We start from the raw sequence: 13,920 nt of genomic DNA, 5'->3' as shown, positions 1-13,920 counted from the left end.
AACCAGTTCCAAGAACTCAGCTTAGCCTTAACAAACTGATGGCCAATCTCCAAACACCCCTGCAATCCCCAGTTCATGAGCCATGTGCATCACGAGGCCCAGGGTACATGTGAGGGCTGATAATGAGGGCAGTACCCCTTTTCTTCTATGCCCCTTGGCGCAGAGAAGAAGGGAAAAGGGGCTTCGAGATCAACATGATTTTCTACCCAGCCGGCGATCCAAATGGATCACTGCCAACAGGGTTAAGAAAGTGCAGGGGGTGGGGAGTATGCGATCGCTCTTCTGAGAGGGCCCTGGCTTCTGCATTTGTGGCTCTGCAAGGGGAACAGATGCATAAAGTGACACAGACAAGACATGAATCCATCATCCGAGGTCTCAGTTGAACGAGTGTGGTCCATTCGGTCAGGATGTAAACACTCAGCTGGGGATACTTCTGAAAACCGTTTTATTTTGTGAAAATTTCAAACTTGCAGAAGAGTTGCAAGAATAGTACAAAGAACTCACACCGTTTGCCCAGATTGGCTAATTGTTAACTTAGAACCACAACTGCTTTATCATTCCCTCCCTCTCTCTAGATATATGTAGAGAACCTCCATGGTTCAGAAAACCCTTAACCCCTAAACACTTCAGTGCATATTTCTAGGAACAAGGACATTCTCTCACATAACCACACAACTGCAGAAATAAACCAAGACCCACCAAATGAGAAAAGCAAAGTCTATTTATACTGAGCTTTCAGGAGAGTCAGCCTGTATCACTTGAATTCTGGCGGAGACTCAGAGGCAGCAGAGGACTGCGGGGAGCTTTTGAGTGCAAGTAGTGGAGGGCTCCTCGCCCTCTCTGGTGGGAGGCTGTTGGCGTAAGGAAGCCAGAAGCCAGCTAACGAGTGGTAGAACATCCACGTGATTGGTTAGGGGTACATATTTGGCTTTCTCTGATTGGTCCTAAGTTGGAAGCAGGGACAAAAATCAGTTAGTAATCAAATCCTGGCCATTTGGGGCCGATTGGGGCAGAAGTTATTGTTTAGCTTCCTGGATTGTCACTAGAGAGAGCAAACTGACTTCCTGCGAGCCTGACCGGCAGCAGGTGGACTACTTGGGCTGTTCATTGTAGATCCTGGATTGGTCTTCTGGGTTGTGGTTGCTGCAGGTTGTGGGTCAAAGTTCTGTTTTTATATATGAACTGGCCTTTGTCCATGTGTATATTCAGTCTTGCAGTATAATTATCAAGTTCAGATTTAATTTTGGGATAAGATACTGTCCTCTAACTAACATACTCTCTATATTCAAATATTGCTTTTCCCCAGTCCTATCCTTTCTGTGGATCCTCCCCGCTTGCTTCGCACCCCACCAGTCCAAACTGCAGCAGAGAGTCATACATTGCATTTAGTGGTCATGCTTCTCAATCTCCTTTACTTGGGAGCAGTTCCTCGACCTTTTTTTTTTTGTCTTGTTTATCTTGAACAGCCTACAGGCCAGCTGTTTGTAGCCATGGCCCCTCCAGGCCTTGCTTCTTGAGCCTTGTCCTAAAGCCTCCAAGAATTGTTTGGATTCAGGCAGCTTAGGTAACAAGATAATCAGCTCCACAGCGAGGACATGGACAAAGTCACGTCTCCATGCAGGACAGAGTAGAAGCTTGTAAACAGAGAGTGGTACCCACGGACATGTCCGTTAGCAGCTAATCCTTCTCAAGGAAGGCCAAGAGAGTTTGTGAAACATGTTTTGGTTCCATTTGTGGAAATGTGTTCTTGCGTTAACTCAGCGCCCCTCTGCGCTTTATGTATGTGGACGCTGTTTTTCCCCTCCTTATCTCTCCTCTCTGGGTCCCCACCACTCCAGTTTCCCATCTCTGCAAAGATGCCAGGAACATTTTCCAGGCCCTGAGTGGAGAGGGTCAGGGTGCTGTTCCTACAGGATGGGGTGCAGTGGCAGCCATTTATCCCAGGATGGTTGAAATTAGCCTGTGTTCTATAAGAGCATCAGGGATACAGAGAAGGTTGTGTTTGGGGCTGGAATGGTTTTGGGGGCAGGCCTGCCCATTCTGCAAACATTCACCCCGTAGTCCCTTCAAGCTACTGTCGACAAGCAGTTTTTGGGTCTGCCGACACCCTGGATTATAGTTAAAATCCTCTGTATCTTCATTCCTCTTAGAACACTGATCAATAACAAGTTTTTATTTATGAGCAATTAGACTAAAATAAGTTTATTCTGTGCAGTGCTTAAGGTGATAGTCTTTGGTGTCTGATCGTCTGGCTTAAATCTTTTCTTTGCTTTTTAACCATGTGTCCCAGGGCAAATTGCTTAACCTCAGGTTCTTTAGCAGTGAAATGCCGGCAATCTTAGCTGTTTTAAAGGGTTAAAGTGAGGATTAAATGTCATGATAAATAATGGCATTCAGCACAGTGGTTGGCAAATAATAAGCTCTCATTGAATGTTAAGTACTATCATTACTTTGCTCATCACTTAAGTGGAAAGTGAAATCTCATTTGCTAAAACTCATTTTTTTGTGGCCATCATGGAAACAGTATAGGTTTTGGTGTCACCCTAAGTGTAGATTTAAATCCTGGCCATCACTGGCTGTGCGAAGCTGGGCAAGTGAACCTTCTCTGAGCCTCAAGGCCCCTCAACTTTAGAGTGGGAATAATAATATCTTCTTCTTGCAAACTTGTCATCTCCAACGTGGTTGCTTAATAAAGGCAACTGCCAGTTATTCTTTTCTCCTTTTCCCAACTCCTCCGGGCCGCACATCTGCTGAGTCTCATTTCTCAAGCAGGAAAGAGAGCAGCTCACTTTGACGTGCATCAGAACTGTGATGGGACTAGAATTGTTTAGGGTCATTATTACTAGAGTCATTTACCATTTAGTAAGCGTCCGTAAGATCAAGAGCTCTCACCAGGACAGACTCCTTGCGGCTTTTGCTTAAGTTGAGCCAAGAAAAAAATAAAAAATGTGAAATGGAAAAAATTAGCTTTTTGTGCTTCATCCACGCCTTCCGTTCCTTCTGGGGCCTCCAAAATGGTGGTCTGGAGTCTTATGCTTCCTCCTGGTCTAGCCGGGTCTCTCACTGGATTCCGCCTCTCCTTTGGAAAACCCTCATCTTCTAGACCTTTCCCTTCTCACCACCCTACTTAAATTACCCATCTTATTGTGGCATCCTTTAGGATCTGTGAGAAAATGGGCAAACTCAGCTGGAACGCTCACTTGAGCTAAGGGGTAGTGGATAAGAGTTGATCGAGTCACTCTTTTCAGGGAATTTATTTGTATTTTAAACAGAGGCCTTTGGTCTTGGAGTGCTAGACATTTATGAGTGAAGAAAATTTCCAAGGTTTGCACACCTCATTTTGCTGTCAAGGTCGAGACTCCACAGTTAGCAATAGACCCTGGGTTAGAAGTCAAGTCTAGATTTCCAGTCTGGATTTCTTCCTGAGAGAATGAAGTTATGATGGGAGTTTTGGATTCCAAAGTGGACAAGTTGGGAAAATAGTTTGGATCATATGGACCGATGCAGTACCCCCTTCTTCTCCCCAGGAAGCCTGGGCTGAGGGCTATGATGTGCCTTAAATGTAAACCACACATCCAAATGTGCCAGTAATGACTTGGGAGGATGAGTTTCATATTTCCATTTTATTAAAATTTAACTTTTAAGGGGGTTTTATTTTCTAGATTAAAAAAAAAATACATCTTGTTGATTTGCACAGGTCAGAATAGATATTAAGTTAGAGGAAAGGTCATTTTTATTCCAAAATCCAGACATATTCTATTATATCCACATTACGAATGAACTCTCCTTAATACCTGAGTTCTTCTCAGGGACCCAAGCTAGTCTCTGTGGCTCTGCTGGTGCATGCCTGGTAGAAAAAAGGGCCACACATTGCTTCAAACCCTCTCCTCTCACTGTCAAGGAGCCTGAGGCTTCAACTACAACTTACCCCGAGGGATTGTGCCTATGAGGACCCTATAAAGTATAAAACTGGAACGTGAAAGATAATAATAAAATCATCACTTATTAGTGCTATGGACAGAATGAATCATCCCATTGGTGAGGCGAGGGAAAGGTGCAGGGGGAATGGAAACTGGGAAGGGTATGTTTTGATGGAGGAGGCAGGTTGACTGAAGAAAGATTGAAGAAAGAGGAGGAAGCAGTTCTAGAGCTTTCAGGAACTTCCTGAATAAGCCGCTTCGAGGTGAGTAACCTTAGTTTGGGAAAAACTGAGGAACAGAAAGGCAAAATGAAGACAGAAGGTGGAGTAAGGAGAGAGATATTACTTAAAACCGTGTTAGGAGAAGGTCAGCGAAGTAAATTTAATCTATTGTACAAGTTTGCTAGCATCGACCCCATATTCGAAAAGTCCACTTTGAGCCCCATCGAATGCCCACTTACGTAGTATTTGCTTCTTCGGACTGGTCATGGGAAGAGGTGAGTAGTCCATCAACTTAACTTACAGAGACTTTTTTTTCTCTTTTTCTTGTTCCCAAATAAATCTCCAAGCAGGAAAGAACATGCAGACCTTGACCCAATTCATGTCTAACTAAAGCAGGACTGTGGGAGTCTAATGCCTGTAAATCAGCTTTCCTATCTGAACTCCTCAAAGAAAACCTTCCCCAAGGCAGTCGCCTCAGCCAGAGCTCACACACACTGACCAGCCCTTTGAAATTCTGTCTGAAGATAATGGCAGTCATAGCTGGCCTGTCTGAGTGAGGGCATCCTGTTGTCTGTGACATAATCCAGAAGAATCTCCAAGGTGGCTGAGAAGATTTGCTTTTTGGAGGAAAAAAAATGTATAACAAGAATTAAGACACATTGCATGTTGTAGTTTAAAGAGATCTCTAATCTTGCAATCCTAGATATTTCAGGATTCTAAAATTAGGAAGGTGGTTAAGTCTTCAAGTTCAATTTGGAGTGAACTATGAGTTGATGAGGATTCAAGCACCACCACCTCCTCTGCTGAGTTTTTTATTGGCATAAGTTTTTCTTAACCCTGAGTTTCAACCAGATTTTAGGCTAGAAATGGCTAACGCTGGATTGGTAGGGGCTCGAGGCAAGGACAATTTGGGGTAACAGAGTGAGAGAAAGTCTAAGTGCATGTATGAGTTTGTTCTCTTAATTGTGTATCCAAATCTTCGTTTTAGTCCATGACATTAGAATCACCTGGGATGCTTCCTTAAAATGTTTGCCTAAAATATTTCTGATGATTAGAAATTTGGGAGCGGGGTGGTAGGCTAGAACTTTACATTTTACACTGTTTTTCCTGTGATTCTAATATATATCAAGAGTTGCTTTTAATGAGACTCAGCTCCTAAAATTCCCAATATCTCTTTATCTCCAACTTAAATTTCACATTCTTGAGAAAGACTGTGATTGGGTTCGTGTTCCAATTATCTGTTGCAAATAATGAGTTACCTCAAAACTTAGTGACTTAAAACAATGGTTTTATTTTATCTCATGATTTATGAGTCAGGACTTTGGGCAGGGCTCAGCTGTGTAGCTCATGCAGCATTAGCTGGTATTGCTGAAATGGGACTGAAGAAATGGGACATTCCAAAATGGCACATTCACATGACTAGCAGGCTGTCCCTGGTTGTCAGCTGGGAGCTCAGCCAGACCATCAATGGGAAGACCTCAGTTCCTCTTCTTATGGGCCTCTCCACAGGGCTGCTTGGTGTCTTCACAGCACTGCAGTTGGGTTCCAAAAGCAAATGCTCTGAGGGACCAAGTAGGAAGTTGCAAAGCTTCTGACTTAGCCTCAGAAGTCCTTCAGCATCACTTCTGCTGTATACCGCTGATCAAGAAATTCACCAAGACCAACCCAGATTCAAGCATAGGTGGAATAGACTTCACCTCTTGATGTGAGGAGCAGCATGTGCAGAGGGAGGAAAGGAATCAGTGGCGGAATCTTTGAAGACTTTCTAGTGAACCCTGCTTGGGTCAGTTGTTGACCCCCATATCAATCAGCCGTGGGCACAGGAATGGGAACATAGTATGGATTTGGCCACTGGGGGCTCAGCCTGGCATATTGAGGAGGGTACCCATTGAAAGGAAAGTTGTATACATATCTTGCAGTCAATACGTTATGAGGATGGTCAAGTAAATCAAGGAGGTGGCATTATGTCACAGTTCAAAGTATGGGTTCTGGAGTTGATCGGCCTGGCTTTAAGTCTTGTTCTGCATCTGACCAGCTGAGCCTTGGACCAATTGCTCAGATGTTCACTGTAAACTGTAAACGAAATGATTTTATCCAGCCTTCCAAGATGGAGGAAGCAGTTCTAGAGCTTCCTATACCTGCTTCCACCGATACCTGCTTCCTGATATTCACGTCCTTGTGTGGTTCCCTCTCTCTCTGGAGAGGCTGGCCTGTGTAACCAGTAGAATATCGTGGAAATGATGGAATGTGACTTCGGAATGTAGGCCGTAAAAGATATTGTGGCTTCCATCTTGCTCCCTTTTGGATTATTTGCTATGGATTATCACAATATCTGTTGCTATGTTGGGAGGGCACGGAGGTAGCTCTGTAAAAAGGTCCGTGTGACCCAGAACTGCTAACAGCGATGGGAGTGAGCCGTCTTGGAAGTGTGTTCTTCAACCTCAGGCAAACTTTCAGATAAAACGTGCTGCATACCTGGATGACCCCTTGACTGTAACCTCATGAGAGACTGCTAGCAGCTGAGCCACTGTCAAATCCCTGACCGCAGAAACTGTGTGAAATCCTGAATGTTTGTTTATTTTTTCAGGCCATAAGTTTTGGAGTAACTTGTTCTGCAACAATAGGTAACAGGTCATTTAACTTCTCTGAGCCTCAGTTTATTCATTTGTTAAACAGAGACGATACTGCCTTCCCTAGCTTTTGCACAGAACCAATAAGGTAAGTGAGAAATTACAGGTCTACCAATTTTATCTAAAATCTTAGGAGCAAGATATGTTTTGGTATTAAGAATTTTCAACTTTTATGAAAGTAATAAAAATTCACACTGTACTGTGTATTCTGAAACACCCCATCGGGACCTGACTCAGCACCTCATTATCAAAGGGTAATGTTCCTGCATCAAAACGTATGCATATGCACCCGTTTAAGTAGGATAAATAAAGACTAAAAGTAATCTCATGTCCATTTTTGCTGTCAGGATTTGCTGCCCAATGAATTTGCTGCAAATATACAAAAAGAATTAAGCAAAAACCTTGGTTTTCAGAGCTTTTCGGATTTTCGGAATTGAGACAGGAGATTGTGGATTTGTATGGTTTCTTTCTTTCCAGGTTAATATCTTCCCAAACGCTAGCTCCCTAAGTTTTCTAGTTGATCTCTGGTTATCTTTTTCCATTTCTTTAGATTGATGAGGAAGAGACCAACATGGCTTTTTATTGAAGCACTGGAAAAACCAGAGTTCCAACTAGCAGATCTCTCCCCTTATGGATTTAGTTCTCACCTCTGGGTCGACACCTGATAGTCATGACCCTAGAGGAGACCAGTGAATCATCCAGTCATGGGGTTTGGAGGTGATTCAGCAAGATCGAAGTGGTGTCAGGAGTGCTTTTGGCTGAAGTTCTAGAAGGTGCTGATTACACATCCAATTATGCAACTGGCCTGAGGCTCGCGTTGCGATACAACCTGATTCTCACCCAAACTAAGCATGTGAGACAGGGCCCTCACCTGGTAGAGCATGATCTCCTGGTAGATCTCAGGCCCTTGGAGACCAGGGAAGTGGTTCCTGCCAAGATGCTTCTCTTCCTTTCTTCAGAGAATGGGAGATGGAATGAGAGCCACTCCTGTCTATATTTACCCTCTTTGAACCAAATCAGAGATGAGTTGGGGGAACCAGAAATGACCCCATGCCATATCCTCTTTATGCGTTGTCTGCCTTCCTGGTATGAGGGGGGACTTCTGAATCAGTTCCTACTGTCCAACATGCAATAGTTGGAGACTCATTCAAATGGAATAAGACTTTGTACACAGAGTAGTGTACTAGAACTAGAAATCATGAACTTGGGGTCAAACCCCATCACTGCTGCTGACCATGAAGTTGGCCAAGTCACTTTATCTTTCTGAGCCTCATCTTTATTAACCGAGTGGGGATAAAAGGAGGGGCCTCCATTAGCTTTAATATTCTACAATTATTTTGGGGAAGGCTATCTCTGAATTCCTTCCCTTTCACCCTTCTTTCATTCAACAAATATTTACTGAATACTTACTGTGGGTGCTTTCTAGGCATTGAAGGTACACTCTTTGCTCTTAATTTATGTTCTACTGTGATAAGGCAGAAAACATACGAATCTTAAAAGAGAACGTGGGAGGTAGTGATAAGTGCTCCAAGGAAAATAAAGCAAGATAAGGGGCTAGAGAGTAAATGTGAGGGTGGTGAAGTCACCAGGACTAAACTAGAAATGACCCCATGTGGTGGTCAGGGAAAGATCCTTGGAGGGAGGTGACATTTGAGAAGAAACCTGATAGTTTTTCAATAACATTTGTTGAATGTATGAACGAATCAGAAGGAATTAGTTATGGAAGTGTCTGAGGAAGAACATTTTAGGCAGAGTGAACAGCGAATGTGAAGATCCTGAGTTGGCACATTTGAAGACCAGAAAGATGGTGGCGCTGAGGCCTGGTGAGTAGAGTAGGTGGTCAGAGAGAAAATGAGAGGGTGACCAGGGCCTTGTGGGTCAGATCAGAGACTTGGGAGTTATTCTGAGTACAAAGGAAAACCAGTGGTAGAATAAAATAATTTGCTTTGCACTTTAAAAATATTCCGCAGTGTGATACCGTGTCCCATCCATCGCAATGGCTAAAATGAAAAACACAGATGATATCAAGGGCTGTCGAGATGTAGAACATCTGAAACTCTCACACATGGCACGTGGCAACAGAGACTGGTGTGACAAGTTTAGAAAACTGATTGGCCACCTCTGTACAGCTGAACATATGCACATCCCATGACCCAGCAACTTCATTCCCAGTTATATACTCATCAAGAGATGCATAAGCATGTTCATAATAACCCAAATGGGAAGCTACATAAATGAACATCAAGAATAAAACAGATACTTGAATTGTGGTATAGCCGTATAGTTGAATACGAAAAGCAACAAGAACGAACAAAATATAGCTACAAATAACAGCATGGATGAATTTCACAAATTTAATGTGGCACAAAAGAAGTCATGCCCAAGAGTTTAGACTACCCAAATCCCTTTATAGAACTTTACGAACAGGTACAATTAACCTGAGGTTTTGGAAGTTAGGATAGTGGTTTTCTCTGGAGAGTCTAAGGACTGGAAAGAAGTGTGAAGGGGGCTTCTGGGATGCTATAATGTCCTGTTTCTTGATCTGGATGCTGGTGACACATGCGTGTTCAGTGGTTTTCTCTAATCATCCCTTTTCTCTTGCTTCTGCATGACAAATGAGTCTTGAGGCCTGAGAGATGGAGTGAGGCTTGTGGGAGAATATTTATCCTTGGCCGTCACAGAGCATTGTCTGTTTTCTAATTCACTGTCGCAATTTTCTCGAGAGTGTTGGGCACGTGATGCCCATCCATTTTGTAGGTAGGGACACTGTTGCTTACTGACCTGCCCAAGGTCTCATGCCTAGTACAGGGAGAGCCGAATCTCAAATCTGGGTCCTTGGATGCTTTTTGCGAGGCCCACTGCTCTTTTCATTTCTCCATGTTGCCTCTCTGGGCGGGACCGACTAGTCTCTCAGGCCTCCTTTTAGCTCCATGACTGGGAATGTCACATTTGCATTTGAGAATTTGAGTCTTGAAACTAGTCTAAGAAAGTACAGTGTTTCAAGCTTTATCTTTATTTAAAGAGCCTTACATCGAATTATGTTTTTTCAAAGCAATGTTTTTGATTAAGGGGATAAAATATTATAAGTAAAAAACAAACAAACAAAAAAGAGGTCAGAAGGCCATTAAACTCTGGGAGAAGAAATAATGATTTCCATTGTCAGATTGTCTCAGCCCCATTGTGTGGACATACAGAATTGTGTGTGACACATTTTTGCTCTAACCACAAAATTTCAAGAATTTTCAGTCACTGAATAATGAAATAAATCATAATTCTAGATGAAAAGGAGGCAATTTTGAGGGCAAAAATATTTCCTTGAAAACTTTGCGACAAACTAAGGCCCCGACCACATTCACTGGGGCTGAGCCTTTAAAGGAAAAGTGTTCTGTGCTTTTGGCATGAAAGACAGGTCACTGTGTCCTCACAGGATGAGGAGTTAGTGGCCAAGTGTCTGAGATCTACTTAGTTTCTGCTTCTCTGCATCTACAGCTGTGGTCAATAGTTAAGCGTTGTCTGTTAATTGGTAAATGAGAGTTCTCTTTTTGGCTAGCTGAAGAAAACAGTGTGAGTCAGCAAGAAAATGGCATTCACTGAGTGTCTGCTGGGTGGGCCGTCCACTACCATTGCTTCGGTCCCCTCATCGAGTGGAGGCTGTTCGTTCTTGCACACATATGGAAGTGAAGCCTGAATTTTTCTAGGTGAGAAGCCATCAAAGGGATTTAAGCAAGAAAGAGATCTAGCCAGATTTTAATCTTTTAGAAAGAGAAGTGGATCTATTGCTTTTCCACTTCTGCTGGGGTTGCTTCTCCAGTCCTGACTTTCGGTGGCAGAGGCAGAGTGAGTTAGAATTGAGGAGAAAGGAGCCAAGGAGAGTAGTTAGGGGCCTTCTTTCTATAGCGTGGTAAAAGATCATTGTATCCCCATCCAATATACCTGTGAAGCATCATCGTCCCTTCCCTCCCATCCTTTCTACTATTAGTGTCATTTACAATGTCACTGTACATTCAAAATTTAAATGTCATTGTACATTTTGCTTTTCCATCTGTTATTACTCACACCATTCATAGTTTTGTTTTAGACATTTATGTGGCTGTCTTCAGTGCTTCTTCTTCATCAAGCCCCGAAAAAGAGGGAAACATCATAATCCCTAAAATATAATATGGGCAATCGTGTCCTAGTGGGGTTGGGTGACTTGCCTACATTCTTCTTTCATGTCGGAAGATCTGGAAGGTGGCTGCTCAGGATTCTATGGTCTCATCGTCACCTCCAGTGAGAAGATGGGGACAAGGACGAGAAAGTGCCCACCATCCTCCCTGATGGACGCAGAGACGTGAAGACCTATACAATTTGGGACATTCTCCATCATGGATCTCTGGAGTGAGGGACAGGAGGGAGAGGAGGGGAGAGGAGGAAGTAACATGGTCCCAACCCACCTTGTGAGGAAGTTGAATGGTGAAGAAGCTGGCACAAGGTAGCAAAAACTTGGACACCTTTAACCCATCTAACTTTCTTACCTTCTGGGTGGGGCGATCAAGGTTCAGATAAAGGAAATAACTTACAACAAAAATTGATATAAATTGTGGAATGCTGGCTATTTATGGGCCTCACGTCTTTCAATCCTTGCTGCAATCCTACGAGGGAGTGTTTTAGTTTCCTGGGGCTGCTGCAACAAATTACCATAAACTTTGTGGCCTAAGACAACAGAAATTTATTCTCTCACAGTTCTGGAGACCAAAAATATAAAATCAAGGTGTCGGCAGGGCTGCCCTCCCTCTGGGCCCTAGGCAAGAACTCTTCCTTGCCTCTTCCAGTTTCTGACGGCTTCAGCCATTCATTGGCTCGTGGGCTGTATAATCCCAGTCTGCCACCATCTTCACAGTGGCTTTCCACCCTGTTTCTCGACACCCCCTCAGCTCTTCTCTTGTCATTGGATTTAGGGTTGACTCAGATCATCCAAGATTACCTCATCCTGAGGTCCTTTACATAGCTACATTTGCAAAGACGCTTTTCCCAAATAAGGCTGTATCTTTTGGGTGGCTATGATTCATCCTACTACAGAGTGATATCATCATCATCTCCGTTTTACCAAAGAAGACACTGATGCTCAGAGAGGTTAAGAGACCTTCCCAAGGCCACACAGCCAGCAACTGGCTCTTTGCAGTGTACTGTATTCAATAACAGTGATGGTAACAGCGATAACTCACAGATAGCACTTATATATATTAATTCAGTTAATCTTCTCAAAATCTCTATGAGGAGGCAGGTATTATAACTCCCATTTTAGAGATGAGGAAACTGAGGAACAGAGGGGTTGGTTAGTTCTCCCAGGGCCACACAGCCAGTGAAGAGCAGAGCCAGGCACATTGGCCTAGACTGCGTTCTCATTCATTTAGACACCGCCTTATAGGCTCCTCTGCAGATGCCAAAGGTCACCACTCAAACCACTGTTAGAGGTGTTTTCAGTGGTGGCTAGGGATTTTTAAAAGGGGTTCTGAAAGATGGGCCCCTAAGATCTAGTGAGGGAGACAGACTATAGGTTGCAGATCCATAGGCCTTGTACAGAGCCCCTGGGCAAGGAGCACTCCAGCTGGACTTGGGAGGACTCCCCACCTGTCTCGAAGCTTTCGCCTCCGGACTGGTGCCTGTGGCAAACTCCTTTTCCTTTCGATTTGTGCTTCCCTGCTGATGGCACAGGCATCCTGTGAGTCAGCCAGGCTTTCTCCCTCCATACCCTTTCCCCTTTCGATGTCCAACTAGTGACCAGGTCCCTGTGGATTCTGCCACCTCGTGCCATGTACTCTCCCCGCTCCCCTTTACTCTTCACTGTCACATTAGTGGCTATAGCTCATCATTCCTCTTGGGGATGGGAACCGTGTCTCATTTGAGCTCTCCAGACTTCTCCGTCCTTCCACTGGCTGCCTGCAGAGTGATCTGGCAGCACTCACCTGGATTAAGACCACCATGCCTTTCCCACGGCCCGTTAACCCTTTCCTCACATCGCACCTGCCCGCGCCATTCTAAAAACTTACCTTCGCACTCCTTTGTGCTGCATCCTGAATGCCCAGATTGCCATTCATTCACTCATTGAGTCACTCATTCATCGAGTCATTGATTCATTCAACAAATCTTTGTCGATTGCCTTCTCTGTGTCAGGAATCAGGAAAAAATGTGAACAAGGCAGCTGTGTTCTCCTTCCTCATGGAACTTCCATTTCCATGGGGGCATCAACTAAATAAACTCAAGAGAACCAACAGACAATTTTAAAAGTTATAAAGAGAAGAAACGAGGGGTGAGGGCGAATGGTGTAGTAGGTGGAGTGGAGGCTGCTTTAGATAGGGTGGTCAAGACGGGTGCTGAGAAGGTTCCAGAAGTTTCTTGTGATAACTGAGCTAGGTAATGTACATACAGTGCTTAGTAAATGGGCAATAAATATTAACCGTTATCACTCATTGACTTGTTATTTCACCATTTTTTGAGGGCTGATTGTTACACCTATAGATATGAGGATCTCTGTCTCCAAGGGAGAATTATCTGGACTCCCTCAAACACACTAGCATTCTCTGTTCTGCTCTTCAGATAAGTAAGTCAAATAAATCTGTATGCAAAGTGGGATTTAATTGTTTTCTTCTCAAACACTCCGCAAAAGATAAGTGTCTCAGACGCTCTGCTAACGAATTCAATTTTTTTTTCCTCCTTGGTCTTGTCTTCAGTACAGATGTCTCTACATCACTTCCCTTCCAGCCCCTTGTAGAAGGTTTTGATTTTGCAGCCGCCCTGAGGTGGCCTCTTGTCTCAGAATGTGGGTAACGCTGACGGGTCTTTTGGGGAAACTGGAAAGACGGCCTCTGATTTCGAGTAGGACATAATTTTGTGCTTGCGTCTTCTTAACTTTCAAACACCTCGGAGTTTTGAATCTCTCTGTTCTCAAAGCACTATTTTCTGGACCATTGGCTTGTAATGGGAGCATTGCTAGGGAATTCTGGATTGCAGGCCCTGGAATTCTAATTAAATCAGACAAGTGAAATGAAGAAGAAAAGAGACTTGTGGATATCTTTAGAGAAACAAAAACCAAATTCCCCACAAGAAGGGAATGACGTGGCATTTGAACAGGAGCCTAGAATTCCTATAAGATTGCGTGAGAGCTGACAT

This window comes from Pteropus medius, unplaced genomic scaffold, assembly GCF_902729225.1.
Source record: "Pteropus medius unplaced genomic scaffold, Ma_sr-lr_union100, whole genome shotgun sequence".
Lineage (NCBI taxonomy): Eukaryota > Metazoa > Chordata > Mammalia > Chiroptera > Pteropodidae > Pteropus > Pteropus medius.
Note: the sequence above shows the minus strand (reverse complement) of the source record.